This window comes from Lissotriton vulgaris, chromosome 11 (genome assembly GCF_964263255.1).
Source record: "Lissotriton vulgaris chromosome 11, aLisVul1.2, whole genome shotgun sequence".
In the NCBI taxonomy this organism is placed as follows: domain Eukaryota; kingdom Metazoa; phylum Chordata; class Amphibia; order Caudata; family Salamandridae; genus Lissotriton; species Lissotriton vulgaris.
The window spans coordinates 51,662,778-51,690,447 of record NC_141699.1 but is presented as its reverse complement, the minus strand read 5'-3'; the positions used below and the strand labels follow the sequence as shown (position 1 = coordinate 51,690,447).

Genomic DNA, 27,670 nt, shown 5'->3' with positions numbered 1-27,670 from the left:
AGTACTGTATTGAGAGTGTCTTAGTGAATCTATAAGTGCTTGAATTTTAGCACAGTGAATGGATTAGTACATACTGCTGAATGGGTCACTACAACAGTGCAACAGCAGTGACAGAGTGTTTGGTGGAAGTGTAAGTATACGGACTGGGGAATTGAAGGTGTGAAAGACAAGTGTTCAGGTGGATACAAGACTGCATGCATACTGCATAGGGGTGTGAAGCAGTCCATGCCCTAAGGCATACTTGCTACATAAGTAATGGACACTGACTGAATGATTAGATTTCTTTAAGGAGAGAGTCTGAGTGAATCAATAAGTGCTTACGTTTTAGCACAGTGAATGGATTAGTACATACTGCTGAATGGGTCACTACAACAGTGCAACTGCAGTGACAGAGTGTTTGGTAGAAGTGTAAGGATACAGACTGGAGAATTAAAGATGTGAAATACAAGTGTGTAGGTGGATACAAGACTGCATGCATAATACATAGAGGTTTGAAGTAGTCCATGTGCTAAGGCCTACTTCGCTGCATGAGTACGTGGGTACTGACTGCATGATTACAGTTCTGCAAGGAGAGTGTCTGAGTGAATCTATAGATGCTTGAGTTTCAGCACAATGAATGAATTAATACATACTGCTGAATGGGTCACTGCAACAGTGCAACAGCAGTGACAGAGTATTTAGTGGAAGTGGAAGGATACAGACTGGGGAATTGAAGATGTGAAAGACAAATGTGCAGGGGGATAGAAGACTGCATGCAAAATGCATAGGAGTTAGAAGGAGTCCATGTCCTAAGGCTTACTTTGCGGCATAAGTACTTGGGTACTGACTGAATGATCACAGTTCTGCAAGGAGACTACCTGACTGAATTTATAAGTGTTTGAGTTTTAACGTGTGTTTGGTGAAAGTGTAAGGATATAGACTGCGGAATTAAAGATGTGAAACACAAGTGTGCAGGTGGATACAAGACTGCATGCAAAAGTTATAGGAGTTTGAAGCAGTCCATGCCCTAAGGCATACTTTGCGGCATGAGTACTGTGCCAAGACACCCCAGGGTATTTGCGCGCTATACAAATCACCCAAACATAAACATAAACAGTACTTGGGTACTGACTGAATGATTACAGTTCTGCAAGGAGACTACCTGACTGAATGTATAAGTGCTTGAGTTTTAACGCAGTGAATGGATCTGTACATACTGCTGAATGGGTCACTGCAACAGTGCAAGGGGAATGACAGAGTGTTTGGTGCAAGTGTAAGGATATAGACTGGGGAATTGAAGGTGCGAAAGACAAGTGTGCAGGTGGATACAAGAAGACTGCATGCATACAGAGGAGGAGCTTTGTGCGTGTCCAAGATGGCCGCATGAGCTTAGGGCTCCCGAGACCCCTGTTGCCCCTCGGTTGCATCCTGTCACTTATCCTGATGCCTGAAGGTGGATTATTGTAGCGGAACCGAAGTAGAAGTGGGCACTGAAAGTCGCATCCCGATCGACCGCCGGGAACCAAAGCTAGAGAGGCAAGAAGTTTGCGGCCTGTTTGGGTTGGATGCCCGGGGACTTGAGTTGGCACTGGACCCAGGCCGTAGTGAATCAACAACGGAGCCAGGGACCGGAAGTCGCCGGTCCGGCCTCACAATTGTGCTTTGTTTCTTTCCCGAGTTGACAAGCGAGCCCCCAGTGCCTCAGCTATGGAAAATATCAGACGGAGATAAACCCTGATCGAATGGCATACAATTGATGAACTAAAGAAGAACTGGTGATTGCTTGAGGGCCCGGATCGCGGAGTTATAACCCTTTGTTTTGGGATCGTGATTGTGAGTGTGCTAAAACTTGCACCTTGTAAAAAAAAAATTTGCTGCGTTTTTAATGCCCTGAATCTAGCGACAGTGGGGAGAGCACCCTTGAAGGACAAGAGTGAAGATCCTTGCATTCACCCAGCTGTGGTGCCTGTATAGCTGGTCCACCTCGGGACGGGGATTGCATATCTTGCTCTTCGGACGATCCTAAAATGGCGACCATGCCGGAGGTGGAAAAACCGCAATCGAAGGCTGCTAGAGAAGCAAGATACACCCAAACTAATAAACTGGACTGGTATACGCAACCTAAACGTTCGCCTGCTGGATTGGGAAGATCGCAAGATGGAGCAGTCGAGGCCTCGGTCATGACAACGGAGCCTACGCTACAGGACGTGATGGCCGCCATTGAGGGGGTGAAGGCCTCCCTTGGTCAGAAGATGGAGTCCTTGGATCACAAACTGGACACGGTCTCTATTGAAGATAACTTGATTCGAGTGGACCTCACAAAAACGAGTGAAAAAGTGAAGTACTTGGATGTTAAAACGGCTAGCCTTACGGATGATGTGGCACAGTTACAATTGGAAGTCCGGACTCCTAGGACCTCTGGTGAACTTGTAAGCCACAAACTAGACGAATTCGAAGGGAGGGCCTAAAGAAATAATGTACGCATTATTGGAGTGCCGGAGAAAGCAGAAGGACAGACCGCAGATCTTTTTGTGGAGGACATTATAACCAACCATCTTACGCTCAAAGGCCTGGGAAATTTCTTTACTCTGGAAAGAGCACACAGGGTTCCCGGAGGAAGGCCGTGAATCGGGGCTCCACCTCGGCCGTTGATAGCGAGGATATTTAATTTTAGGGACAGAGACGCTATCCTGCAGGCTTCCAAATCTGGAGGCCCTTCCATCAGCTTCTTTCCAGATTTTAAGCAGGTGGTCCAGAAGCAATGACAGAGCTTTATGGGTGACAAACGGAAGCTCCGTGACAAGGGACTCAAGTACGCCATGATGTACCCAGCCAAACTGAGGATTGAACATGACGAAAGGGTCTTCTTTTTTGATACTCCAGTAATTGCCTAGGACTGGTTGGACAGTCTATCCCCTCGAGATGAACCCCGGAGACAAAGTAGGGGGGAAGAAGAGGGTTCGCTTGAAGAAGAATGATGAAGGCTTGGTTGCTGGAAGGACCGGGGTTTGTTTGGGAATGAACTATTGATGTAACATTTCCGCTGCCATGTTTATCACAGATGTTGGTTCTGCAGGCACAATGTTGAGGGGTCATACGGGGAACTGGTGGGTCTTTCTCCTCCTCAGATTTACTTTTGGTAGTTTTTAGTTGGATTATAGGGCGACAGGCACACTGCAAGTTGGGGATGTGCAATAGTCGTGAGAAGGAGTGCAGGGTGGGGGGTGGCGTGAAAGAACGGTTGGGGGTTGTTGTTTTGTTGTTTCTGTTTTTTCATGGCATTATATTTCAAGGCTTCGAGTTGAATAGTAGCATGTTCGTGGTGCAGGAGTTGGAGGGGTGTCAAGCCCTTTTCATGTTTTATGATGGGGGTAGGTGGTTGAGGGTGTTGTCTTGGACTGTAAATGGGTTGGGGGGAAAATCAAACGTATTGTGGTGCTACAATTTCTCAAACGTCACGCCCCTGATGTGGTCCTATTGCAAGAGACACATTTGGCAGGGAATTATTGTAAAGCGATGCATAGAATGGGATATCGGCTGATTGCGCATGCGGGATTCACTTCGGGGTCCAGGGGAGTTGGGATCCTTCTCAAGAAGTCTTTCTCGATGGTAATAGATGCTGTTGTAGAGGATGATAGGGGAAGATACATAGCAGTGTCTGGGAGTTAGGAATGTTACACTCTTTCCTTATTGTCGATTTATGTCTCCCCAGGTATGCAGGCAACTACTTTCACTGATTTAGGGATGGTTCTTCTGAACCTCCCGAGGGGATTGTTGATCGTGGGAGGTGATTTCAATGCTGTGGTATCCGGCGTCATGGACAGGCATCCGCCTAGAGATACGGGGTGGGCGCTAAGATGGCTTCCTGATTTTATGGATGCGTTGGGTTTGGTTGACGGCTGGAGATTCTTTCATCCGGATCAAAGTCAATACACCTTCCATTTGGGTGCCCATGGCAGTCTCTCTCATATAGATTATTTTTAAGTGCCAGCGGCCCAGGCGTCGTATGTTATGGAGATGACGCACCTGGCTAGGGGCATTTCGGATCATTCGCCTCTCTAGGTCAGATTCAAGATGGCCTCAGGATCGGGAGGCAGAGTGGCCCCAATTAACTCCTGGTATTTGCGTAGTCCTAAAATTCGTAAGGACCTGTTGAAGACAATATAGCATTATTTCCAGGAAAATGAGGGTTTAGTATCATCGTCAATCTCGCTTTGGGAGGCTTTTAAGACAGTCGTTAGAGGCCAGGCTTTGTCACTGATCACGGGAGCTAAAAAAGATAGGAATTAAGTTGTACGGGTGGTATCGGAGATCGCAAGTGTTGAGGCTGATTTGGAACAGGTAGTGACCCGTGCTAGGCTGCATGTCCTAATCTTAACCAGTTTGAATATAGAGCCCTAGTCACTGATAGTGCCGGAGCTTTGAGCAGGGAGCAGCAGGGTAGGTTATACGATGTAGGGGATAAGGCCGGGAAACTGATTGCTTGGTTGGATAAGAAGGATAGAGCAGACCGAGTTATCCCCGAAATTGAGACGGCAGAGGGAGTGCGAATAACAGACCCTCAGGGGATAGTTGATGGTTTTGCGGATTACTTTCAAATGGTGTACACTTTGGTGTCGTAGTGGCCTGAGGAGGATTCTCGTTTGTTGTTGAGGGATATTCAACTCCCGTGCCTTACTAAGGAAGACCGCGATTTTATGGACAGTGCGCTTACTGCAGATGAAGTAGCCCTGGCAGTGCGTTCTCTGAATTCTGGTAAGGCATTGGGCCCGAATGGACTCCCGATTGAGTTGTATAAGCTCAGGCCTGATAAGGTTGCTTGTCTTAAAGGTATGTTTGTGGAGGCTCGAGAGTGTGGAGTATTGCCATATGATCAAAGAGTGGCCTCGGTTGTGGTTATACACAAGGATGGAAAGCCTAAATCCAACTGCGCTTCCTACAGGCCTATTTCGTTATTGAATGCGGAGCCTAAGATCCTGGCCAAATTGTTGTCCAATAGGCTTATCAAGGTGATTAGAGAGTTGATACACCCTCATCAATCTGACTTTATTCCACATAGAAATACGGCTTTAAATTTGCATCAGTTGCACAGAGTTTTGGCCAGAGCGCATACCCTTAAAGAAACGCCCATAATAGCGCTGTTAGACGCAACGATGGCATTTGACACAGTTGAATGGCCGTACTTGTGGGCAGTCTTGGCAAAGTTCGGATTTGGTCCTGAATTCATTAGTTGGGTGCGTTTGTTGTACACGGAACCCCTTGCCCTGCTTGTAGTGAACAATCGTGTATCGGCGCCATTTTGTCTTGGGTGGGGCACTAGGCAGGGATGTCCGCTTTCTCCCCTCCTGTTCGCGCTGGATCTCGAGCCCCTGGCGGCATGGATCCATTGGAAACCCTCGATACGGGGTATTCGCTGGTCCTGCGATTGGAAGACTGGATCTCTTTATATGCAGATGACATTCGGCTTTATTTTTTACCTCACCTAGGAAATCCCTTATAGTCATTTGTAATGTTTTGGCTTCCTATGGTAGGAATTCAGGGCTTATTATAAATTGGCAGAAATACCACCTGTTTGTTTTGGGTGGAGACACCCCTGCTCTCCTGCGAAATTGTCCGATTCAGATCTCCAAGGACGGGTTTAAATATTTAGGGGGTCTTTATTTCTTTGGACCCCACAATCAGATATAAGAGAAACCTCCTTCCCCCTTTGATTAGGTTAAGGCAGGGTTCTTCAAACTGTGGGGCGCGCCCCCCTGGGGGGTGCGGCACCATCCCAGGGGGGGCACTCTCCACTCCGATCTTCCCTTTGTGCCCGTTCCTTTGTCTGGGTGATTCTCCCAGGAGGGGGCTAATTCATGGAGTCAACAGCTTTGGCTACAGTGCAGACAAGGAGTCTCCTCTGCTAAAAACGAAAGCAAACAAACAGACACGCTTTCAGCTTTAGCAGAGGAGACCCCTTGCCTATCACTGCAGCTGAAGCTGTCGACTCCGTGAATTGGCCCACTCCTGGGAGAGTTAGCTCTTCCCAGAAGGGAGAAAAGGTTTCCCTAGAGAGGGTTTGAGGCACGGGCGGGGTGGGCTCTGGCCCAGGGCCCCTGCCTTTTAAGGGGGGTGGGAGTGAGGGGGAGGGGGTGGGGTCGGGAGTCTCAACATTCTTTAATTCAATGTCATATTTACACCAAAGATGGTACAAAAATCATTTGTTTCGATGTGCTAGTACAGCCAGTTAAAAAGCCTTTTTAAACCATTTTAAATATTTCACTTCCCGATGGTATATCCCACACAACTCACATAGCAATACGTTTAATACAAATGTACATGTCCATACGACCACTGCAATGTTCTCTAGTGCAGTGTGCATCCTCGTATACTCAGTAACTCAAAAGTGCGTTTCCAGTTTATAACAACAATCGCTTTGAAACAACTGTATGCAGCAAATATAGGACAAAGTCACTGAGGATATAACCCAATAGGGTGAAAGCTTCAAGTTCCATACTAGTCGGCCTTGTGTGATCTTGGTCTATTCAGCTCCTTTTAATTCTCGCTTTTGAATTGGCAGTGCTTCCTTGAGCCTTGGTACAAATAGACGTGTGATGTTTTCAATTGATTTCTTACGAAGACACATAATAAGAAAGAACAAGGTAAAAGGCACATTCTGGTTGAGGGATGGAGACTAATACCATTTCCCAAACCTAACGCTGCCTCTGCTACTGATCGAAAAACTTAAGGTGAAATGCAAGTGTTTTCAAAGTGTGACCATTTGCATTAATTTCATTAAAAGGTCTGTTTCACAACAGGATTATTTTTGTTATGGGTTGATTTGCTGTGCTTTATCTTCTAATGGAAAGCCTGTACTTTTTCATTTTCCAAAATATACTGCACAATGTTTTTGGTATTTTATTGAAATAAAATGTGGCTTTCATCACAACAATTGGAACATGGTTCCAGGTGTATTTGTCAATGCGTACTGTTTTCTTCAAGTAGAAGTATGTGGTTATTTGTGTCTCCATGGTGCAGAGGAACAGTCGGTTGCTTGTAAGCTCCTAGCTTGAAACGACAGCAGACGATGTCTACAATAAATTCTGCCATTCCATGCCGCATGCCCGTTGTTGAGAAAATTCCACCAATAATACCACACAGTCTCACTAGGAACTGCCAAAATGGCATATGAGACTCTGTCACAGTCACCATTAGTGAACTAATGTCATATTTCATGACAATGCCTGATACGCCATGGCTGCCTGATGCATGATCAATCACACGTTCTCTTTCTGTCACTGCAAACTGATGAGTGCCAGATGAGATTCTGTATGTTCTGAGTTTTGTTGGCACAATTGTGATAAAATACTGGAACATCTGGTTATGATCTGAGGCGATTTTTTCCGTTCCATCAAGGGTGTTAATAATGCCAGGAATCTGCTCTCCAAATGACATATGGTCAATTCGATGAGAAAAGTAGTATGTCTCGAGACTGACCAGTGCTGCCAGGTGTGCATGGCCTCGTGGATGTGGAATTGCCTTGCCAACTGTGATGTGAAAGTTCCCTGCTACTTTGTTGACATACAGATGCCCGTGTATTCTGCATGCGTCTGGAGGTTGCAACAAAGAGTCTTCCCTTGGCGGCAGAGCTGTTGAAGCACCTTTGATAGCACTTTTGAAAACTACATCTTGAAGAGAGTGCTCCTCCTGCAGGCAATTCTGAATTACTTGCAGCATTCTCAGCCACTGTCTCTGCTGGGGCGAAAGATCAAATATTACCGGTTCGTAAATCAGCCCGCTACTGGACAGAACCATGGTTTCTGCTAAATCCAAAACATCTGCTCCAACATACTGACACTTCATAGCAACTGTAATGTCTATGTTAATTCTTAATTTGCTTGAAAAATCTTTTTCTACTTTATATTCATACTTCATCCACGTGTTCCGATACACAAAGAACTCCATGACTGTCAACACAAGCATGACAGTAAAGGCTAGGATAGAAACTGTTCCCCTGCTGGCAGATGTCTTCACATAGCTTTCAGGAACCTTGGGAAAAGCATCAAGCTCTTTAACCAGATATAAGGTTTTCCTCCGATTCAATCGCCTCATCTTCAGCAGGTTTCTCCAGCTTCTCCCTCACATTCATTCATAAGACAAAATTCAGATTTGTTCCTGTGGGATAATGTGGTCCATGAAGAAGGTTTCGATATGGCTTCCTAGGAGGCCGTCTACACAGAACATATCCTCCGCCCTCTTAGTGGTCCAAAGCTGGACTGTGGAAAAGCTCAGCAGGCAACCTAAGCACCTGCACGCAGGTTACCCTGCTGTTACAGTGCGAGCCCAGTGCTCGAGGGGGCGGGCGAAGTAGGGTGCAGGAAATGACAACGTCTGGTGTCATTAAAGCCGAGTGGCTTTCCGCGCCTGCCGGCAAGAGTCCTTCAGTTATTTTGGGAAGGGAGGGAGAGGTTGCAATCCGGGTTTGGGCCATGAATCGGGACGGTGGGCTCTGGTCTACGGTCATCAACTCATGAGGATCTTTGTGAGGGGCACCGAAGTGTCTGTGTTCAGGGATATTGGTCTGCAGATTCGAATTTGAATCATCAAATATGTGAGGGATGTCGGGTGGAACCGGCCACCAGACGTCCGTTATGTTGCCATGTGGGTGAATAGATGTATGGGTGGAATGGTGGATGTGTGGGTGGGGGGGTGGATGGATGAGTGAGTGGATGGATGGATGGGTGAAGGGGTGGATGGATGGTGGGAGAGAGGATGGATGCATGAGTGGAGGGATGGATGGGAGTGGATGGATGTGTGTATGGTTGGAAGGGTAGATGGATGGGTGGAGGGATGTATGGATCAGTGAAATGGTGGATGGATCGATGGGGGGGTGCATGGTAGACGAGTCGGTGGGTGGATGGATGAGAGAGGTGATGGATGGATGTATTGATGTATTGATGGGTGAAGGGGTGAATGAATGAATGGATGGATGGATGAGTGAAGGGGTGGATGTGGGGATGGATGGGTGATTGAGGAGGGTGGATGGACGGGGGATGGATGGAGGAGTGAAGGGGTGGGTGAGAGGTCAATGGATGGATTCATGAGTGCATGGATGAGTGGGTGAAGGGTGGATGGAGGGATGGGTGGCTGGGTGAGGGGGGAATGGAGAGAGAGGGGGAGGATGGATGGAAGGATGGGTGAGGACAAGGATGACTGATTGGCAGAGTGGATGGCAGGTGTGTGCATAGATGGGTGAGGAGAGGAGCATGGAGATGGATGGGTCAGAGAGTGCATGCATGAGTGGGGGAGGGTGGAGAGTGGGAGGGATGGATGGGTGGGTGGATGGATGAGTGGGGGGGTTGAGTGGGTGGACGGATGAGTGACTGGGTGGATGGATGAGTGGGTGGGGGGATGGTTGAGAGGGTGGGTGGTTGGATGGATGAGTGAGTGAGTGGATGGATGGGTGGAGGAGTAAATGGATGGGTAGAGGAGTGGATAGATGAGTGGGAGGATAGCTTGGGTGAAGGGATGAGTGGTTGGATGGATGAGTGGGTGGATGGATGGGTGAAAGAGTGGATGGATTGGTGAGTGGATGGATTGGTGAGGGGATGGATTGGGTGAAGGGATGGATGGATGATGGATGGATGGGTGAGGGGGTGGACGGAGGGATGGATGGGTGAGATGATGGATGGAGGGATGGATGGTGGATGGGTTTGCAAGTGGTTGAAGGGGTTTGGATGTGGATGGGGCACAGATGGAGGGAAGGAATGAATGGTGGGGGAGTTGGTGGATGACAAGGTGTACATGATTGATGGGGAGGGTTGTGATGACTTCCTTTGCCTTGGAGGATTGTGTTTTGAGCTGCGTGGTACGCCTCTGTCGTTTCGCCACACCCACTCACAGGCCTGCAGTTTGCTAGGCACTCTTGTTGTGTTGACCATTGTTTGTCGGATATGGCCCATGGTCTACGCGTTGCAGGCAATCATGTGGTGTGCCGGATTCCCGAGGTTTCGGTCGGGTGTTGGGGGGTGCCCAACATCTGGGGGAATTCAGCTGGGGGGGGCTCAACCTGGAAAAGTTTGAATACCTCTGGGTTAAGGAGTGACGCAGCCGGTTGGAAAAAACTTCCGCTCTCCCAATTGGGACGGGCAGCTCTTTTCAAGATGATGTCCTTGCCCCGTTTTCTCTACGCCCTTCAGCATACGATGGATATAGTGCCGGCTAGTTATTTTCGAGAGGTGGAGGCAGTGCAGCGTGAATTATTATGGGACGGTAGGCCCTGTATTGCGTTGACCAAATTAACGCTTCCATGGTACGATGGAGGTATAGCCCTCCCTGACATTAAGAGGTATTATTGGGCCTCACAGCTGGGTGCCATAAATTTGGGTACTTACGGGCCCGTAACAGATCCGGGATATGCAATGGATAAATGGCTACTCCGTGGTGGCAATTACAATCGAGCGTTGTATGCCAGGGCTGCAGGAAAGAGTTTGACAGGGCCGACTAGGGTGGCAGTGCGGATATGGCACAAGGCGACTAGTTCGTTAGGATGGAAAGACCGACTTACTCTAACTACCCCACTGTTTGGATCGGATAAGCTGGGCAAGCTTTGGAATATGAAGGGGTTTGATAGGTGGGACCTGATAGGGATTGCTACTATTGGTGATATCTGGGTAGAAGGGAGGATTAAGACTTTTGCTGAATTGCAGACTGAATTTGAGTTAAGTAAGACAGAATATTTCCGTTATGCGCAAGTTAGTCACACACTAAAAGTCGGCACTGCCGGTGGAGGAGGAGATACCTGAGGCTTCGCCGCTAGAGGACAGAATTTTAGACGGGCACTTGCCAAAGAGTACTATTTCCCTGACTTATAAAAAACTGATTAATAATAGAGCAGACCTCCTTGTGGATCTAAGGGATAAATGGATGTGTGATGGTATTGAGTTGGATTATGAGGATTGGCAGTCGGCCGTATCCTCCCCGAAGGAGGTTGTAATTCCAGCTAGATTGAGACTTGTCCAGTTGAAAATATTACACAGAGTGTATGTCACAGGCCCATGTTTGATTCAGATGGGATTATCTGAGGAAGGTTTGTGTAGGCGAAGGTGTGGTCAACTGGGCACGTTTCTTCATATCCTTTGGGATACGGCACAAACCAGGTGGGCTACTTTGGGAACAATGATTGCTAAACAGAATATTGCTCAGCATGGGGATCCGAGAGGCCGCCTACGCTGGATGGGTGGAAAGAAAGTATGGATTGGTGCATGTTCCGAGAAAAGACTGTATACCTGGCGAGGGGACGACCCCGTAAATGGGCTACTGTTTGGGGATCGTGGAATCGATATAGAGGAGACATATGTGTAACACCTGTGGATGCTGTTTTTGATACTCCTGTATCCCCGTAACCCCTATAAGTATAAATATTTTGCTTCTTTAATTTGCCTTGATTTCAATAAAAAGAAATATATTAAAAAAAAAGACTGCATGCATACTGCATAGGGGTTTGAAGCAGTCCATCCCCTTAGGCCTACTTCGCTACATGAGTACTGGATACTGACTGAATGATTAGAGAACTGTAAGGAGAGTGATTGAGTGAATCAATAAGGGCTTGAGTTATAGCACAGTGAATGGATAAGTACAAACTGCTGAATGGGTCACTACAACAGTGCAATAGCAGTGACAGAGTGTTTGGTAGAAGTGCAAGGTTACAGACTGGGGAATTAAAGATGTGAAACACAAGTGTGCAGGTGGATACAAGACTGCATGGATAATACATACGTGTTTAAAGCAGTCCTTGTGCTAAGGCCTACTTTGCTGCATGAGTACTTGGGTACTGACTGAATGATTACAGTTCGGCAGGGAGAGTGTCTGAGTGAATCTATAAGTGCTTGAGTTTTAGCACAATAAATGAATTAATAAATACTGCTGAATGGGTCACTGCAACAGTACAATAGCTGTGACAGAGTGCTTGGTGAAAGTGTAAAGATACAGACTGGGGAATTAAAAATGTGAAAGACAAGTGAGCAGGTGGATAGAAGACTGCATGCATAATGCATAGGAGTTTGAAGCAGTCCATGTGCTAAGGCCTACTTCGCTGCATGAATACTTGGGTACTGACTGAAGGATTACAGTTCTGCAAGGAGATTGTCTGAGTGAATCTATAAGTGCTTGAGGTTTAGCACAATGAATGAATTAGTACATACTGCTGAGTGGGTGGCTACAACAGTGTAACAGCAGTGACAGAGTGTTTGGTGGAAGTGCAAAGATACAGATTGGGGAATTGAAAATGTGAAAAACAAGTGTGCAGGTGGATAGAAGTCTGCATGCACAGTGCATACGTGTTTGAAGCAATCCATGTGTTAAGGCCTACTTCGCTGCATCAGTACCTGGGTACTGACTGAATGATTACAGTTCTGCAAGGAGATTGTCTGAGCGAATCTATAAGTGCTTGAGTTTTAGCACAATGAATGAATTACTACATACTGCTGAATGGATCACTACAACAGTGCAACAGCAGTGACAGAGTATTTAGTGGAAGTGGAAGGATACAGACTGGGGAATTGAAGATGTGAAAGAAAAATGTGCAGGAGGATAGAAGACTGCATGCATAATGCATAGGAGTTTGAAGCAGTCCATGTCCTAAGGCCTACTTCGCTGTAAGAGTACTTGGGTATTGACTGAATGATTAGAGTACTGTAAGGAGAGTGTCTAAGTGAATATATAAGTGCTTGAGTTTTAGCACAGTGAATGGATTAGTACATACTGCTGAGTGGGTAGCTACAACAGTGTAACAGCAGTGACAGAGTGTTTGCTGGAAGTGTAAAGATACAGACTGGGGAATTGAAAATGTGAAAAACAAGTGTGCAGGTGGATATAAGTCTGAATGCACAGTGCATACGTGTTTGAAGCAATCCATGTGTTAAGGCCTACTTCGCTGCATCAGTACTTGGGTACTGACTGAATGATTACAGTTCTGCAAGGAGATTGTCTGAGTGAATCTATAAGTGCTTGAGTTTTAGCACTATGAATGAATTACTACATACTGCTGAATGGGTCCCTATAACAGTGCAACAGCAGTGACAGAGTATTTATTGGAAGTGGAAGGATACAGACTGGGGAATTGAAGATGTGAAAGAAAAATGTGCAGGTGGATAGAAGACTGCATGCATAATGCATAGGAGTTTGAAGCAGTCCATGTGCTAAGGCCTACTTCGCTGTATGAGTACTTGGGTACTGACTGAATGATTAGAGTACTGTAAGGAGAGTGTCTAAGTGAATATATAAGTGCTTGAGTTTTAGCACAGTGAATGGATTAGTACATACTGCTGAATAAGTTACTACAACAGTGCAACAGCAGTGACAGAGTGCTTGGTGAAAGTGTAAAGATACAGACAGGGGAATTGAAAATGTGAATGACAAGTGTGCAGGTGGATAGAAGACTGCATGCATAGTGCATACGTGTGTGAAGCAATCCATGTGTTAAGGCCTACTTCGCTGCATCAGTACTTGGGTACACACTGAATGTTTAGAGTTCTGCAAGGAGATTGTCTGAGTAAATCTATAAGTGCTTGAGTTTTAGCGCAATAAATGGATTAGTACATACTGCTGAATGGGTCCCTATAACAGTGCAACAGCAGTGACAGAGTATTTAGTGGAAGTGTAAGGATACAGACTGGGGAATTGAACATGTGAAAGAAAAATGTGCAGTGGGATAGAAGACTGCATACATAACGGATAGGAGTTTGAAGCAGCCTATGTCCTAAGGCCTACTTTGCGGCATAAGTACTTGGGTACTGACTGAATGATTACAGTTCTGCAAGGAAACTACCTGACTGAATTTATAAGTGCTTGAGTTTTAACTCAGTGAATGGAGTAGTACATACGGCTGAATGGGTCACTACAATGATATATAGATGTATATAGCCTGTATAGTGTGTTAAGTTAGCATGAGCTTTTTAGGAGTTAAAACGCCATTTTACCTTTCTTCTGCTTTTGCACACGACACATAGTTGTTGCTTTAGCTTTGAGCCTAGTAGAATGTTTTTGATTCATATGAGAATAATATGTTGTTAGACTGATATCAGCCTTTCTTGGCGAGCTGTGTCTGTACAGTGAGTGCTGAAACCTTCAAGGATATCTCAACGCATTGATTGTTGTGAGCACTGATCTTCGCACGTTCCTAGACATAACATACATGCAGCTGCAGCTAAGTTCTGGCTTTAGGCGCGTTTTATATTGCTGTGCACGAGAGCATACAAACACACTTGATGGTGCTTCGCATGCAGAAGAGCTGGTTGCTGATGATGTGATCCCTTACCACTAGGATCTTGAGGTATGGGGCCGCTCTGCTAAAACCCAAAAGAGACATTCTTCGATATAATATAATATGCTAGCTAGGGAGGGTGAGAAATAGGTTTTGTTAAACCCTATTCATTTTAGCATAATGCCATGCTTTTACCGTTTGTATTCCATGGAATAGTGACTATGCTGATTACTTTGTTTCTTATAATATGTTCGCTTGTATCAGCTAAGATACTGCATTTGAGAACACTGCATTAGTGAATAAACATTTCAAATATGCACGTGTCCTCTTTTAATCCTTGTTCTGGATTGAAACGATTGTATAACGAAAGAGTTTTCATGTGTTCCACGTTACCTGAGGTGTACTAAGTCCATGTTCTGGTTTGTCTAAGCATTGGGAGTTTATGATGACCAATGAGACACTGATTGCTAGTCTGGTAGGGGATTTTTAGGTACTAAGGTGAGTTTTGGCACACCCTAATTCACTGAGGTTCCAAGCCTCTATGCACAGTTCTGTCTGAGCACGGAATCCCTGCGACATGGTGCCCAATCGTTGGTGGTCTTATTGCATGGTACTTGAGTGGTACATCATTCGGTCCTTAACACCTTCACTATTGTTTCCGGTTAACAGTGGTGTCGGACAAACCTACCTGTTTGCGTATAGGTCCTTTCAAGCTTGAATCTTTCTAAAACGTTTTTATTGCGTTACTACCCAGTTGTGCTACAAAGTTTCTTTTGTATCTTTTTTTCTTTCTGTGTCACTATGGCTGCGGTGGACATTGCGCAACATAGCCGCATTGCGGTGCGCAATTATTTGCAGAATTATAATGTCCCCAAAGATGGCTTGGCCGTGATAATGGTGGTGAGTGCAGAGGTGGCTTACCCGTATGAGATTTTTTACTCATGGGTGACCTTCCCAGCTATGAACGCAGATTTGCATGTGTTCGACACTTACACTCCCACAGCTGTGCCACAGAAATATGCTCCGCATAGGGCACAGGAGATTCCTATAGATACTTGTTACTATAGTTTGGTTTAATGGTGCCCTACCCCATACTTTAGCAGCTCTGAGGTTAGGTCCTTTGTCCATTCCAGGCGCTACTTGGCCTGTTTTGGCTGGGTTAACGCCTCATCCTTGGCATGGAGCATGTATCGTAGCTGAATTAAGACGACTACATGTAGTCGCAATTAGCGTGATTAGGTCGTTAGTGCAATACATTACCCGCAATCTCCGGGTGGGGCCCCGGGTGGTGCGGCGCTTCCTGCCGGGCAGGGCGGAATGAAGCTCAGTACCGTTATGGTCAACGCTGTGATGGGCAAGCGTCCCCGAGAACAGGATGAATTTCCTTTTTGGCTTGCCGAAAAGTTTGACCAATTGGAAGCGGTATTTCCTAACACGTCTCCTGGTGAAAAACACAGGATTCTGACAATTAGCTTACCGAAGGATTTGACCCTCGAAATCGGTGACTGTGAGACCTGGGAAAAGACGTTTGCGGCAGTCTACGAGAGGTGTTACGGCACTCCGTATATGACTGTCCTGCCTACGGTCCTTAAATGTGTTCAGGATGAACACAGACCGGAGGCTGCGGTTGAATTGGGTATGCGTCTTTGTGGCACCTTTGATCTGGTTTTCGATCTCATACTTGCTAATGTCAAGGGGGATGCAGTGAACTTTCAGGGTGCCAATGCTTTGCAGGCGATTCCCAATGACGAAAAACCCCGACAGTTGGCGAGGATTATTGTGGCGGCTTATAAAACCGTGGGCCGCAATAGTAAGGGCAGAAGTCGGAATCCGACGACCAGCCCAAGTCCAAAAAACAAAATTGGCCTAAAAAACAAAAACAGGGAAAGCAACAACAACAGAAACAGGAGTCTCATCCTGCGTCTCCATTGCCTGCGCCCACAGATTGTATTTATGACTTGCGCGATCGCACGATGATATGTGGCCGGGATGCCCGTCACCCCCTCCCAACACAAACCCCAAGGATGGGAAGTCAGATGCAGTTCTGAACTTTTGGAAGGCGGGAGGGAGTCACCCTCCCGGCCGTATTTATTAAAATATGAAACAAAATTTAAAACATTAAATAAAAGTTTCATAATCATGTACAATTTTACATTTATTACATTTCGATGAAGACATGTTCTTTGGCTAACCTTAACAAATCTCTAATACAAAGGTTTCCTAGCCGAGTCTAACATCCTGCAAATGCATACATTCTAAATTAAAATTGTACATCCTAGCATTTAGGGCCAACGGCAAGGTCTTAACCGGTGTCAGATCCCTACTACCAAAACTGTCGCCCTCACGGTGTAAATGACACATGTGCAGAGGACTGTACCCTCATTGCCAACTGCAATTTCCCTTGTCTTGTTGGGGGCCCCCCTTTCCGCTCGACGCCATCTTAAAGGTCGTCCGAGCTCCCGTGTGAGGTATCTGTAGGAAGGACAGTGTGGACTCCCCCCATCCCTACACTCTCTATCCGCCGTCGCGGATATCCGGGCCCCGGGAAATTCGTAGGAGGGGCATATAGCCGCCTCCTCCCCTGGAAGGGGCCTATGGCCGTCTCCCCTTAGGCGACCCATCCTTAGTGCGTTCCGCCTCTCAGTGGGAGGGGCCAATGGCCGCCTCCCCCCGGGCGCTCCCATCCATAGTGGGTGGCGTCCCTCTCTAGGGACCTTGAAATTACTGCTCACCGATCATGACCTTACCGCCCGACCAAAAAATAAATACGACAGTTGTTCACCTACTAAGGAAGCAAATATCAGCATGTCTAATTGTATCAAACCTGTTTTACTCCTAAAAAGAAAAAACAGAATCCTACAGTCAGAAGGCACATCCTCAACCTAAACATTCATGTACTTTTATACGGAGGAAAAAATGCCCATAAAACATAAACGGTTGATTAGAAATGGAAACGTGCTTAGTGATCTATTTCACACATTTATTGTGGGCGAGCTGAGCCTTCACCTGGTTTCAACTTTAATTTTTCTTTTTTGTGCTGAATTGTTGGTCACTCCATCCTAGTGATGATGATCTGATCTTGCTCTTGTTCTTAGAAGTAAAGCTTCTGTCTGTTATGAGAAAAATGCTGCGTGTTAAAAAGCAAGCATTCATCAGTTGTGCCAAAAACTGCAGCAAGACAACACCCTTCCCTGGAAAAAGGCGCATTTTTACTTTAGAGTAGACAGTTAGAAATTATTAGATTGGTTTCTGTATTCACATTTCTTCATTCCCAGACAAAATACTAGTGAGTGGTGTATGTCTATGACATCTAACATTCTTAAATGTACTTTGTAGGTGGAACATCTGGTGCCGGGCCCAGCGCGGAGGTGGAGGAGGACACTTCTGGGGAGGAGGCAGTGCAAGTGCCGGAGGAAACTGCTGTGCGGGTTGCCACGGCAGTGGCGGGCAGTGGTAAGCTCTCATATTCCTTACTTATTGAGATTGCAGACTGCAGAGTGTGCTCTCTGCACGGGTGTAGTGTATATGTTCAACAGTTAAGTTACTATACTGTTAAGCAGACTTTCAAATTTAGAACAAAGTTTTTATCAACCAGGTAGTAGCCTCCTCTAAATTTACTTCAACTCAGCTGTGAATTTTCTTTCGAGAATCCAAATCAGATCTGAGATGGATGGGATGAACGAAAAGCAAAAGAAGGGTGTAAGTAAGTGTGGAAGGACGAGCAAGTTAAAAGTAATGATGACTGACAAAGAAGAATGATACGTGTTTGATTGGTGCCCGAGGTGGCTGGGAAGGAATATTATGCATGGCTGGGTGTAGGATGAAGCAAGGATGGGTGGAAGGACAACAGCCTGGGTGGGTGAAACAGAAACTGTATGTGTGCGCAATATATCCTTTGGTTGAAATAAAAATGCAAGTCAACACGGATGTATGGCTTGCGGTTTCCCAAATAAAATGAAAAGGTTGTTTTCCCGTGAGAAAATGTAAGGTTTGTTCAGATGAGAGACATGAAAAAGAATGATTGACATATAGCTTGAATGGATGGATGCCTGGATCATGGTACTATCTGACTCTTAGATAGCATATGTGTATCTAGAGAAAGTACACGGTCACTGGATGAAGTAAGTGTTACTTTGAAGAGCATGTAACACGGCACCCGCACATACGTCCCAGTGTAGGAAAGGCAAGGAAAAGAAGTTTTAAATTAATTTTGTCCGAATACTACCATGAATAGTAGCAGTAGTTTGTATTGCAAGCACAGCATATATCCGCCTATTACGATGGCCACTCACTACCTCTGTTAATAAGTTTAGTAGAACTCGGTCATTCATGTGTGGATGTATCACTGTTCACTCAATAAAAAGCAAAGCACCTAAAGTCATCCCATATGTAAGCAAATACATACCATGTGCAGTGATAGATAATCAGATTATTTATCTTCTTTATTTTGCTTTTCTAGTATTCATTGGCACTGTAGGGTGAAAGTTAAATTAATTAGGCAGTAGCCCTTGTAACAGAGTATTCTCAGTGCCACCCGTAATAGAAAAGTAAGAGCATCACCACCTGCATGTACTGGACTGGTACAGTAACGCAAGTCTGTCTCACTCATCATGGCAGGTGTCTGTTTTTCTCGGGTGCAAGTTGACTGCGCTGGCATTATGCCAGCTTGCAGAAGTTAACGTACCAATTTTGCTCTACAAGAGAGAAGAAGAAGAATAAGACTGGTGTACTGTCATAGTCGACTCTAATGGAGTGAGTCCATAGTGCTCGTAGAATTGATTCCTTAAACTCCCACTAATGTTAGAGCAAGGATGAAGAAGTGGGAGGTTAGATAGATACTGGCCACAATAGTTATGTACTGCGCTTGCAAGTTGCTAGTTCTACTGTGACACAACTTTCTGCTGAATCATTTTATGTTAATCTTAAAGAGCATTGGTTACAGACTATGTCTTTCTTTCTTCATATAGATGCTCCTTCCAAACCAACACGGAAGGATCTGGCTAAAAGAGCCCGGCAACGGAGGCTGGAGGCGACTTTCGCCGAATATCGGCAGCTGGTGGCCCAGGAGGAGGAGGACACGCAGAGTACGTCGACAACATCCACGGCGACACCTGCATCCTCCTCTGCGCTACCTGGGTCAGCCAGTCAGCGCAGCAGGTCTCCAGCGGTATGGCGCCGGGGTACCACAGCCACCCGCCACCGCCGGGCAGCAAAAAATCAGGTGCCCCCACAGCAGTACCAAAAAAAGGTTGCACCCCCTTTCACTCAGGGTGTCCTACCTCGAGCAGGAGCTGCTCAACACCAAAACCCTGCTCGAGACCCTCCGCAAGGAGCATGCCGACCTGGCCCTAAAAGTCAACAGCAGCCAGCAGTAGGAGGAGACTGTCCCTTGCCCCTTTTTTAAAGACTTCTGGGGGTGGGAATTGGGAGTTGGGTTTTTTGGACTTTTCACAGACATTTGTTGGGGTTAGGGAGTGGGGGTGGGTTGGGTCTTGCGGGAGATTATTTTTGTTAGGGATATAAATATACTTTAAACTTTATCTTAGCATACATGTTTTTTTTACTGCTTTTGTGGCTGGTGGGTGGGGGTTTAACAGTAGGTTTGTTTTCCTGAAACTTAAGTGGCATCTTGATTCAAGTTGTATAATTAATTGCCCAAATGTTTTCAAAACTGAGTGCCTCTCACAGAGTAAGTGAATTCAATAGTCCTAGGACTTTACTAGTACTACAGTCAGTCTCTTGTCTCTCCTAATACTCCATTATACTACCTCCCCCCAAATGCTTATCTTACCTGTAATTTGTGTTTGTAAATAGGGCTAGGCACAGGGCTGGCTGCACGGGAAATGGCGATTAAGGTTGGCAATCCTGGGCGGATGAAATATCATCATTGCGGTGGTACTAGTGGTGTTACACAGTGGCATTTGCAGCATCTGAAAAAAAAGAAAATGAAACCTTGTTTGTCCTTACCGTAGCATTAGAACGGTACGATAGAGAATATAGCAGGTGACAGTACACTAGAACAGCGCCACAATATAGCCTAACAAATGGTAAAGTATTGAAAGTATAACTACTACTTGCGTTGAATTTCTTTGACATTGGCTACTACTATAAGAAATAGTACTGAAGGTGAAGGACACAGCAGCGTAATCCTTTGCCACGTCTAGGAGGAGGATATTCTTGATGATCAATCAAGTTGATGGCGCACATGAAAATCTGCTTTCATTTGCCAATAGTCATGGGTCTGTGTCAAGCTGAGTAAGAATATATTCTCGGATTCCTTCACCAGCCTGTTACTATGACCTTATCCTCCCCAGCAAGTGTGTGGAATTATTGCTGTCATTTAGTCACACATCAATCAAAACCACACAGCCCGGGGGAAGAGGGTTAGGGTTTGGAAAATGGATGGGAATGGGGGTTTTTGGGAAAGTTTTGTTGAGAGAAGAAAAAAAAAGCACAGCATGGACAAACAATAATTGAAGATAAACAAATCTTTGGGTACAAAGCTACCCATAAATCTTTTAAGTGACATAAAGGAAGTGCATGCACTACTGCATGCATGGTTACTGAAAAGTAAGTAGTACTTTCTACAACCGTGAATGAAAGAATGCGACAGTACAGGGCTGCAGTAATAATTATGCGTTTTCACTTGCCTATTTCTGCACTCAGAGAAACACTTTTTACATTAAATTAGGTTTAAAAAAATAGCAGATGTAAAACCTACACAATGGCTGAAGGGATGAATTTAGAAGCAGAGATCAAAGAAATGAAGAGTCACACTCATAGAAGTTCACAGCAATAACATTACTTAAAAGATAATTAGAAAAGAATGGATACTGTATCTGTATGTTGTTGTAGTTGTCCTGTTGAATTTGGTAAGGTGCATGCATCCAACCATTCCTCTTATTAGCGGGACTCCTCCATTCCATCTGACCCTCCGTCCATCAATGTTGGTGACCAGAAGATACCCTGTCCACTGCCTGCCTGGCGGAGGCTGAATTGCTGCTCGCTAATGTGAAGCCTGACTTCATCCTTTTTTTCCCATTGCACAGGCTGAAACCCGGCCTGTAATTATTGATGAAAAAACAGGAAGTGATATTAGAAAACCACTGACAAATAAATATAAGGTATGTACGCTGTGTAGTGCAAAAAGTCACACTTTGAGTTTCCTGATAGACGGTACAATATTTTTGAAAGTGCGTACTCTGTCTGAGTCTCCTTTCGAAGGATAAAAATAAGTTTGGGCAAATTAATTTAGCGGATCTTTCCCCTCAAGCTAGGTGTACTGTAAACTGTGTTTTATAACAAAATTAAACCTTCCCAGCAGTTCTCCCAGACCCTTACTAAACCCAGTCACAAAAATGTAGAAGCCCCCCAATCAGATCTCCAAAAACTAGGCCTAGTAGAAAATGGTGACAAAACATACTTTGAAAGTAAAGTAGGCCCAAATCCCCCCTTACCCACCATGGATTGTCTTCAAACCACTTGCAAGCAAGCAAAAGTATCCAGACCCAGCATTGCTCCAAGACTCAGAAACCCCCCCACAAACACCAGGAACCCCCACAAACAGCCCCCCGAAAACGGTAGAGTGAGCGAAATCTCAAAAAATGCAAAAACTTTTTCCCCAGGGATTGTCTCCGAAACAATTTCTTTCGGGTATTAGACCTTCCCAGGAATGGCCCCAGAACTGTCAACCCGGGCGAAAACAAGTTTAACCCCCCCAACAAGCCAAAAGGCAAAACTCGGGAAAAGTCACACTTAGAAAACTTTGGGCCTACCTGGAAATCAGTCCAAATGCGCTCGGCAGCTAGGCCACAACTCCCCTTTTCCACCATGGATTTCCTAAAAAACAAATGCAATCAACATTAGACTGTGCCAGCAGTGTTCCCAGACCCCAAAACCCACCCACAAAAACCTAGAAGACCCCCAAACAGCACTCCAAACACAGGCAAGTGAGCAAAAAAGCAAAAAACATTTCACCATGGATTTGGTCCAAAACTCTTGATTCTGATATTAGACCTTCCGAGGTATGCCCCCAGACCCCTGCAGCTACCCCCAAAAAAGCAGAACACCCCCAAACGGGCAAAAAGCAAAAATGGGCCTACTACCTTCCATTCAGTCCAAATACGCTGTGCAGCTAGGCCCTAACTCTCCTTTTCCACCATGGATTTCCTGAAAAACAAATGCAATCAACATTAGACTGTGCCAGCAGTGCTCCCAGACCCCAAAACCCACCCACAAAAACCTGGAAGCCCCCCAAACAGCACCCCAAATACAGGCAAGTGAGCAAAAACGCAAAAAATATTTCACCATGGCTTGGTCCAAAACACTTGATTTCGATCTTAGACCTTGCGAGCTATGCCCCAGACCCCTGCAGCCACTGGCAAAAAAGCAGAACACCCCCAAACAGGCAAAAAGCAAAAATAGGCCTACCTTCAATTCAGTCCAAATACACTGTGCAGCTAGGCCCTAACTCCCCTTTTCCACCATGAATTTCCTGAAAAACAAATGCAATCAACATTAAACTGTGCCAGCAGTGCTCCCAGACCCCAAAACCCACCCACAAAAACCTGGAAGCCCCCCAAACAGCACCCCAAAAACAGGCAAGTGAGCAAAAACGCAAAAAATATTTCACCATGGATTTGGTCCAAAACACTTGATTCCGATATTAGACCTTCCGAGCAATGCCCCCAGGCCTCTGCAGCCACCCGCAAAAAAACAGAACACCCCCAAACAGGCAAAAAGCAAAAATTGGCCTACCTTCAATTCAGTCCAAATACGCTGTGCAGCTAGGCCCTAACTCCCCTTTTCCACCATGGATTTCCTGAAATCAAATGCAATCAACATTAGACTGTGCAGGCAGTGCTCCCAGACCCCAAAACCCACCCACAAAAACTTGGAAGCCCCCCAAACAGCACCCCAAATACAGGCAAGTGAGCAAAAACGCAAAAAATATTTCACCATGGCTTGGTCCAAAACACTTGATTTCGATATTAGACCTTGCAAACTATGCCCCAGACCCCTGCAGCCACTGGCAAAAAAGCAGAACACCACCAAACAGGCAAAAAGCAAAAATGGGCCTACCTTCAATTCAGTCCAAATACACTGTGCAGCTAGGCCCTAACTCCCCTTTTCCACCATGAATTTCCTGAAAAACAAATGCAATCAACATTAAACTGTGCCAGCAGTGCTCCCAGACCCCAAAACCCACCCGCAAAAACCTGGAAGCCCCCCAAACAGCACCCCAAAAACAGGCAAGTGAGCAAAAACGCAAAAAACATTTCACCATGGCTTTGGTCCAAAACACTTGATTCCGATATTAGACCTTCCGAGCTATGCCCCCAGACCCCTGCAGCCACCCGGCAAAAAGCAGAACACCCCAAACAGGCAAAAAGCAAAAATGGGCCTACCTTCAATTCAGTCCAAATACGCTGTGCAGCTAGGCCCTAACTCCCCTTTCCACCATGGATTTCCTGAAAAACAAATGCAATCAACATTAGACTGTGCCAGCAGTGCTCCCACACCCCAAAACCCAGCCACAAAAACCTGGAAGCCCCCCAAACAGCACCCCAAACACAGGCAAGCGAGCAAAAACGCAAAAAACATTTCACCATGGCTTTGGTCAAAAACACTTGATTCCGATATTAGACCTTCCGAGCTATGCCCCCAGACCCCTGCAGCCACGCGCAAAAAAGCAGAACACCCCCAATCAGGAAAAAAGCAAAAATGGGCATACTACCTTACATTCAGTCCAAATACGCTGTGCAGCTAGGCCCTAACTCCGCTTTTCCACCATGGATTTCCTGAAAAACAAATGCAATCAACATTAGACTGTGGCAGCAGTGCTCCCAGTCCCCAAAACCCACCCACAAAAACCTGGAAGCCCCCCAAACAGCGCCCCAAACACAGGCAAGTGAGCAAAAACGCAAAAAACATTTCACCGTGGCTTTGGTCCAAAACACTTGATTCCGATATTAGACCTTCCGAGCTATGCCCCCAGACCCCTGCAGCCACCTGCCAAAAAGCAGAACACCCCCAACAGGCAAAAAGCAAAAATGGGCCTACCTTCAATTCAGTCCAAATACGCTGTGCAGCTAGGCCCTAACTCCCCTTTTCCACCATGGATTTCCTGAAAAACAAATGCAATCAACATTAGACTGTGCAGGCAGTGCTCCCAGACCCCAAAACCCACCCACAAAAACCTGGAAGCCCCCCAAACAGCACCCCAAACACAGGCAAGTGAGCAAAAATGCAAAAAATATTTCACCATGACTTGGTCCAAAACACTTGATTCCGATATTAGACCTTCCGAGCTATGCCCCAGACCCCTGCAGCCACCTGCAAAAAATCAGAACACCCCCAAACAGGCAAAAAGCAAAAATGGGCCTACCTTCAATTCAGTCCAAATACGCTGTGCAGCTAGGCCCTAACTCCCCTTTTCCACCATGGATTTCCTGAAAAACAAATGCAATCAACATTAGACTGTGCCAGCAGTGCTCCCACACCCCAAAACCCATCCACAAAAACCTGGAAGCCCCCCAAACAGCGCCCCAAACACAGGCAAGTGAGCAAAAACGCAAAAAACATTTCACCGTGGCTTTGGTCCAAAACACTTGATTCCGATATTAGACCTTCCGAGCTATGCCCCAGACCCCTGCAGCCACCCGCAAAAAAGCAGAACACCCCCAAACAGGCAAAAAGCAAAAATGGGCCTACCTTCAATACAGTCCAAATACGCTGTGCAGCTAGGCCCTAACTCCACTTTTCCACCATGGATTTCCTGAAAAACAAATGCAATCAACATTAGACTGTGCCAGCAGTGCTCCCAGATTCCAAAACACACCCACAAAAACCTGGAAGCCCCCCAAACAGCACCCCAAACACAGGGAAGTGAGCAAAAACGCAAAAACTTTTTCTGCTCCGATTTTCTCCAGACCCCTTTTATCTGGCATTAGACCTTCACAGCAATGCCCCGGACCCGTCAACTCACCCGCAAAGAAGTAGAACACCCCCACAAGTGCAGAGTCTTTCTTCATTGGTTGTAATCTAGCAATCTGCTTTGAGGGAAATAGGAGTCTGGAGGAGGAGGATAGAGGAGCATGTTCTTGTGAACTTGTGAACCTGAGGAATGCAGACTGCGGTACCTTCAAATCAATAATCAAATAAGTGAAGACAGTTCTGCTGATGGGCTTGTTTTTGTGATTAGGTGATTAAAGTTTTTTTATATAGATTTTGCAAAACAAAGAAAGACAGACACACAGTAATAAAAGTGAATAAGCCGAAAAAGAAAGTTAGTGATTCATTGACTCATTTTCAGGGCTCAATGTCAGGGAAGAAGAGCTCGTCCTCAAACTCTGCAAATTCAGACAGAAGTAGGTCAGTTAACAGAGAAGAAAGTTGGTGTCCTCCTCGTCTTCTTCCTGCGTGCATTCTCGTATTTTGTAATCTAGTGGTATGAGGTGCTGATTCATCTTGATCATTGTTAACCTCTCCACATTTTTAGGCGAGAGGCGGGTCCTTTTGGAAGTTACAATGCCACCAGCAGCACTGAAAACACGTTCAGAAGACACGCTTGCGAGTGGGCAAGACAAGTAATTTATAGCCAGGTTGGTGATCTCTGGCCACAATTCTCTTTTCCCATGCCAATACGCCAATAGGTCATCATGAACATAGACCTCTGTTGAGTCATTCAGATAGTCCTGCACCATCGACTCAAGGTTCTCCAGGGTTTCTCCACATTGCTTACTTTTTTCTGGTACCCTTTGAGAAGGAAACCCAAGCTGAGTTAGCCAATCCTTTTCTTCACACAATGTTAATGTTGTGTCTGGTGCAGATGATACGGTTGCTGGTGTCTTTAACGGCTGAGAGGGAAAATCACTCACTTCTGCCACAGATGCAGAAGTGGATTTTTTTGACTCCGGATGGCCTGCTGATGCTGATGTTCCTTCAATTTCCTGCCGTTCTCTTTCAAACGACTGGCTGACACAGCTAGCCAATGTTTGTACTTTGTAACATCTGCGTCATCAAAAGGAAAGAATACTCTGCCTGCCACTGCCTTATTGTACCATGGATCCAGAATACTAGCAGAAATGTAATGCTGTTCTGTGTGGATCTTTTGAAGACGTTCATCACAAAGTAGGTGCTGTAATAACTTTTCCGCCAACTCAAATGCTTGTTGCTTTCCATCTTTTTGAAACTTAGAAGACACCGCCTTCAGTTGGTGCTCTAGCATGCGCAACAATGGGATAGCTTTTCCCAAATTACAGTCTTCCCTGCTGAATGCACGCGTGAAGACCTCAAAAGGACGAAGAATGTCTGTCAGGCTTTTAACTAGCTTCCAGTGCTCCACCTGTATCCTCAGGTCCATCATAGGTGTACACAGTGTAAAGAAATACTGATCACTACCGCATACTACATACTGCTCATACAGACGCTCAAGCATGTAGAAGGTTGAGTTCCAACGTGTTACCACCTCCTGGATGAGTGCTTTCACTGGCAGTTTACGTTCATGTCGCAGGCACCTCAGCTGCTTCCGGGCCTTAAAAGAATGGTTGAAATGTGTGCACATTCTTCGGGAGGTGGTCAGTAACTCGCACAATGGACTTTCTTCACTCAAGAATTTTTTAACAACCAGGTTTATACAGTGCGCCAAACACGGCACTCTGAAATAGTTACCCTTTTCCATGGCCTTAACTACATTGCCGCCATTATCCGTGGAAACATAACCAATCATGCGTTTTCTTGGGGACAGCCATTGAAAGACCTTTGTGTTAAACTCATGCAAAATGTTTTCTCCTGTATGTCTTTTCTCCATGGCAAACATGCCTAGTGTTGCATGTTTCCGAGCAGCTTTAAAAACGTTGTCCGGGTCAACAATTGCGGTTAGCTTTGCTTTAACCCCTGAAAAAGAGACCCAGTGTGCAGTGATGCACATGTAATCAACGGCTTGGCAACTGGTCCACATGTTGGTCGTCAGATGTATAGTGTGAAAAGCACTCTTCTGCAAAGCTCCCCCAATCACCTCCAGCACATCTTCATGTAGTGCTGGAACCGCAACTCTGGCAAAATAGAACTGGCTAGGAACCTTCCATTTAGGGCAGAGCGTTGCCACTAATTCAAGAAAACCCACCCTTTCCACAAAAGAAAAAGGGAGAAGGTCCAGCGCTAGCATTTTAGCCAGCTTAATGTTAAACAGATGCGCCGTTGGGTGGTTGCGTTCAAATGGCGCATCTGAAAACAACATACTTCTAATGGTGGGCTGGACCATTTTATGGGATGATGATGACTTCTTCGACCCAGTTACGCTCGGTGATGATGAACTTTTTCTCATTGGTGTCTCACTCTCTCCCACACTCTTAGTGTGGCTCATATATCTTGCAGGGGGTGTGCTGCTGACAGGGGAATTGGGTGTAAGCGAAAAAATGTGTGACGCTTCTTCCTCCTCGTCATCAT

The 27,670-nt window shown here is 45.8% G+C and overlaps 1 pseudogene; it reads right to left on the bottom strand.

Annotated features, from left to right (window-relative positions):
• Positions 1-6,172: 6,172 nt before the first annotated feature.
• LOC147678941 (endoplasmic reticulum-Golgi intermediate compartment protein 2 pseudogene) lies at positions 6,173-8,085 on the bottom strand (annotated as a pseudogene).
• Between the last annotated feature and the right edge of the window lie 19,585 nt (positions 8,086-27,670).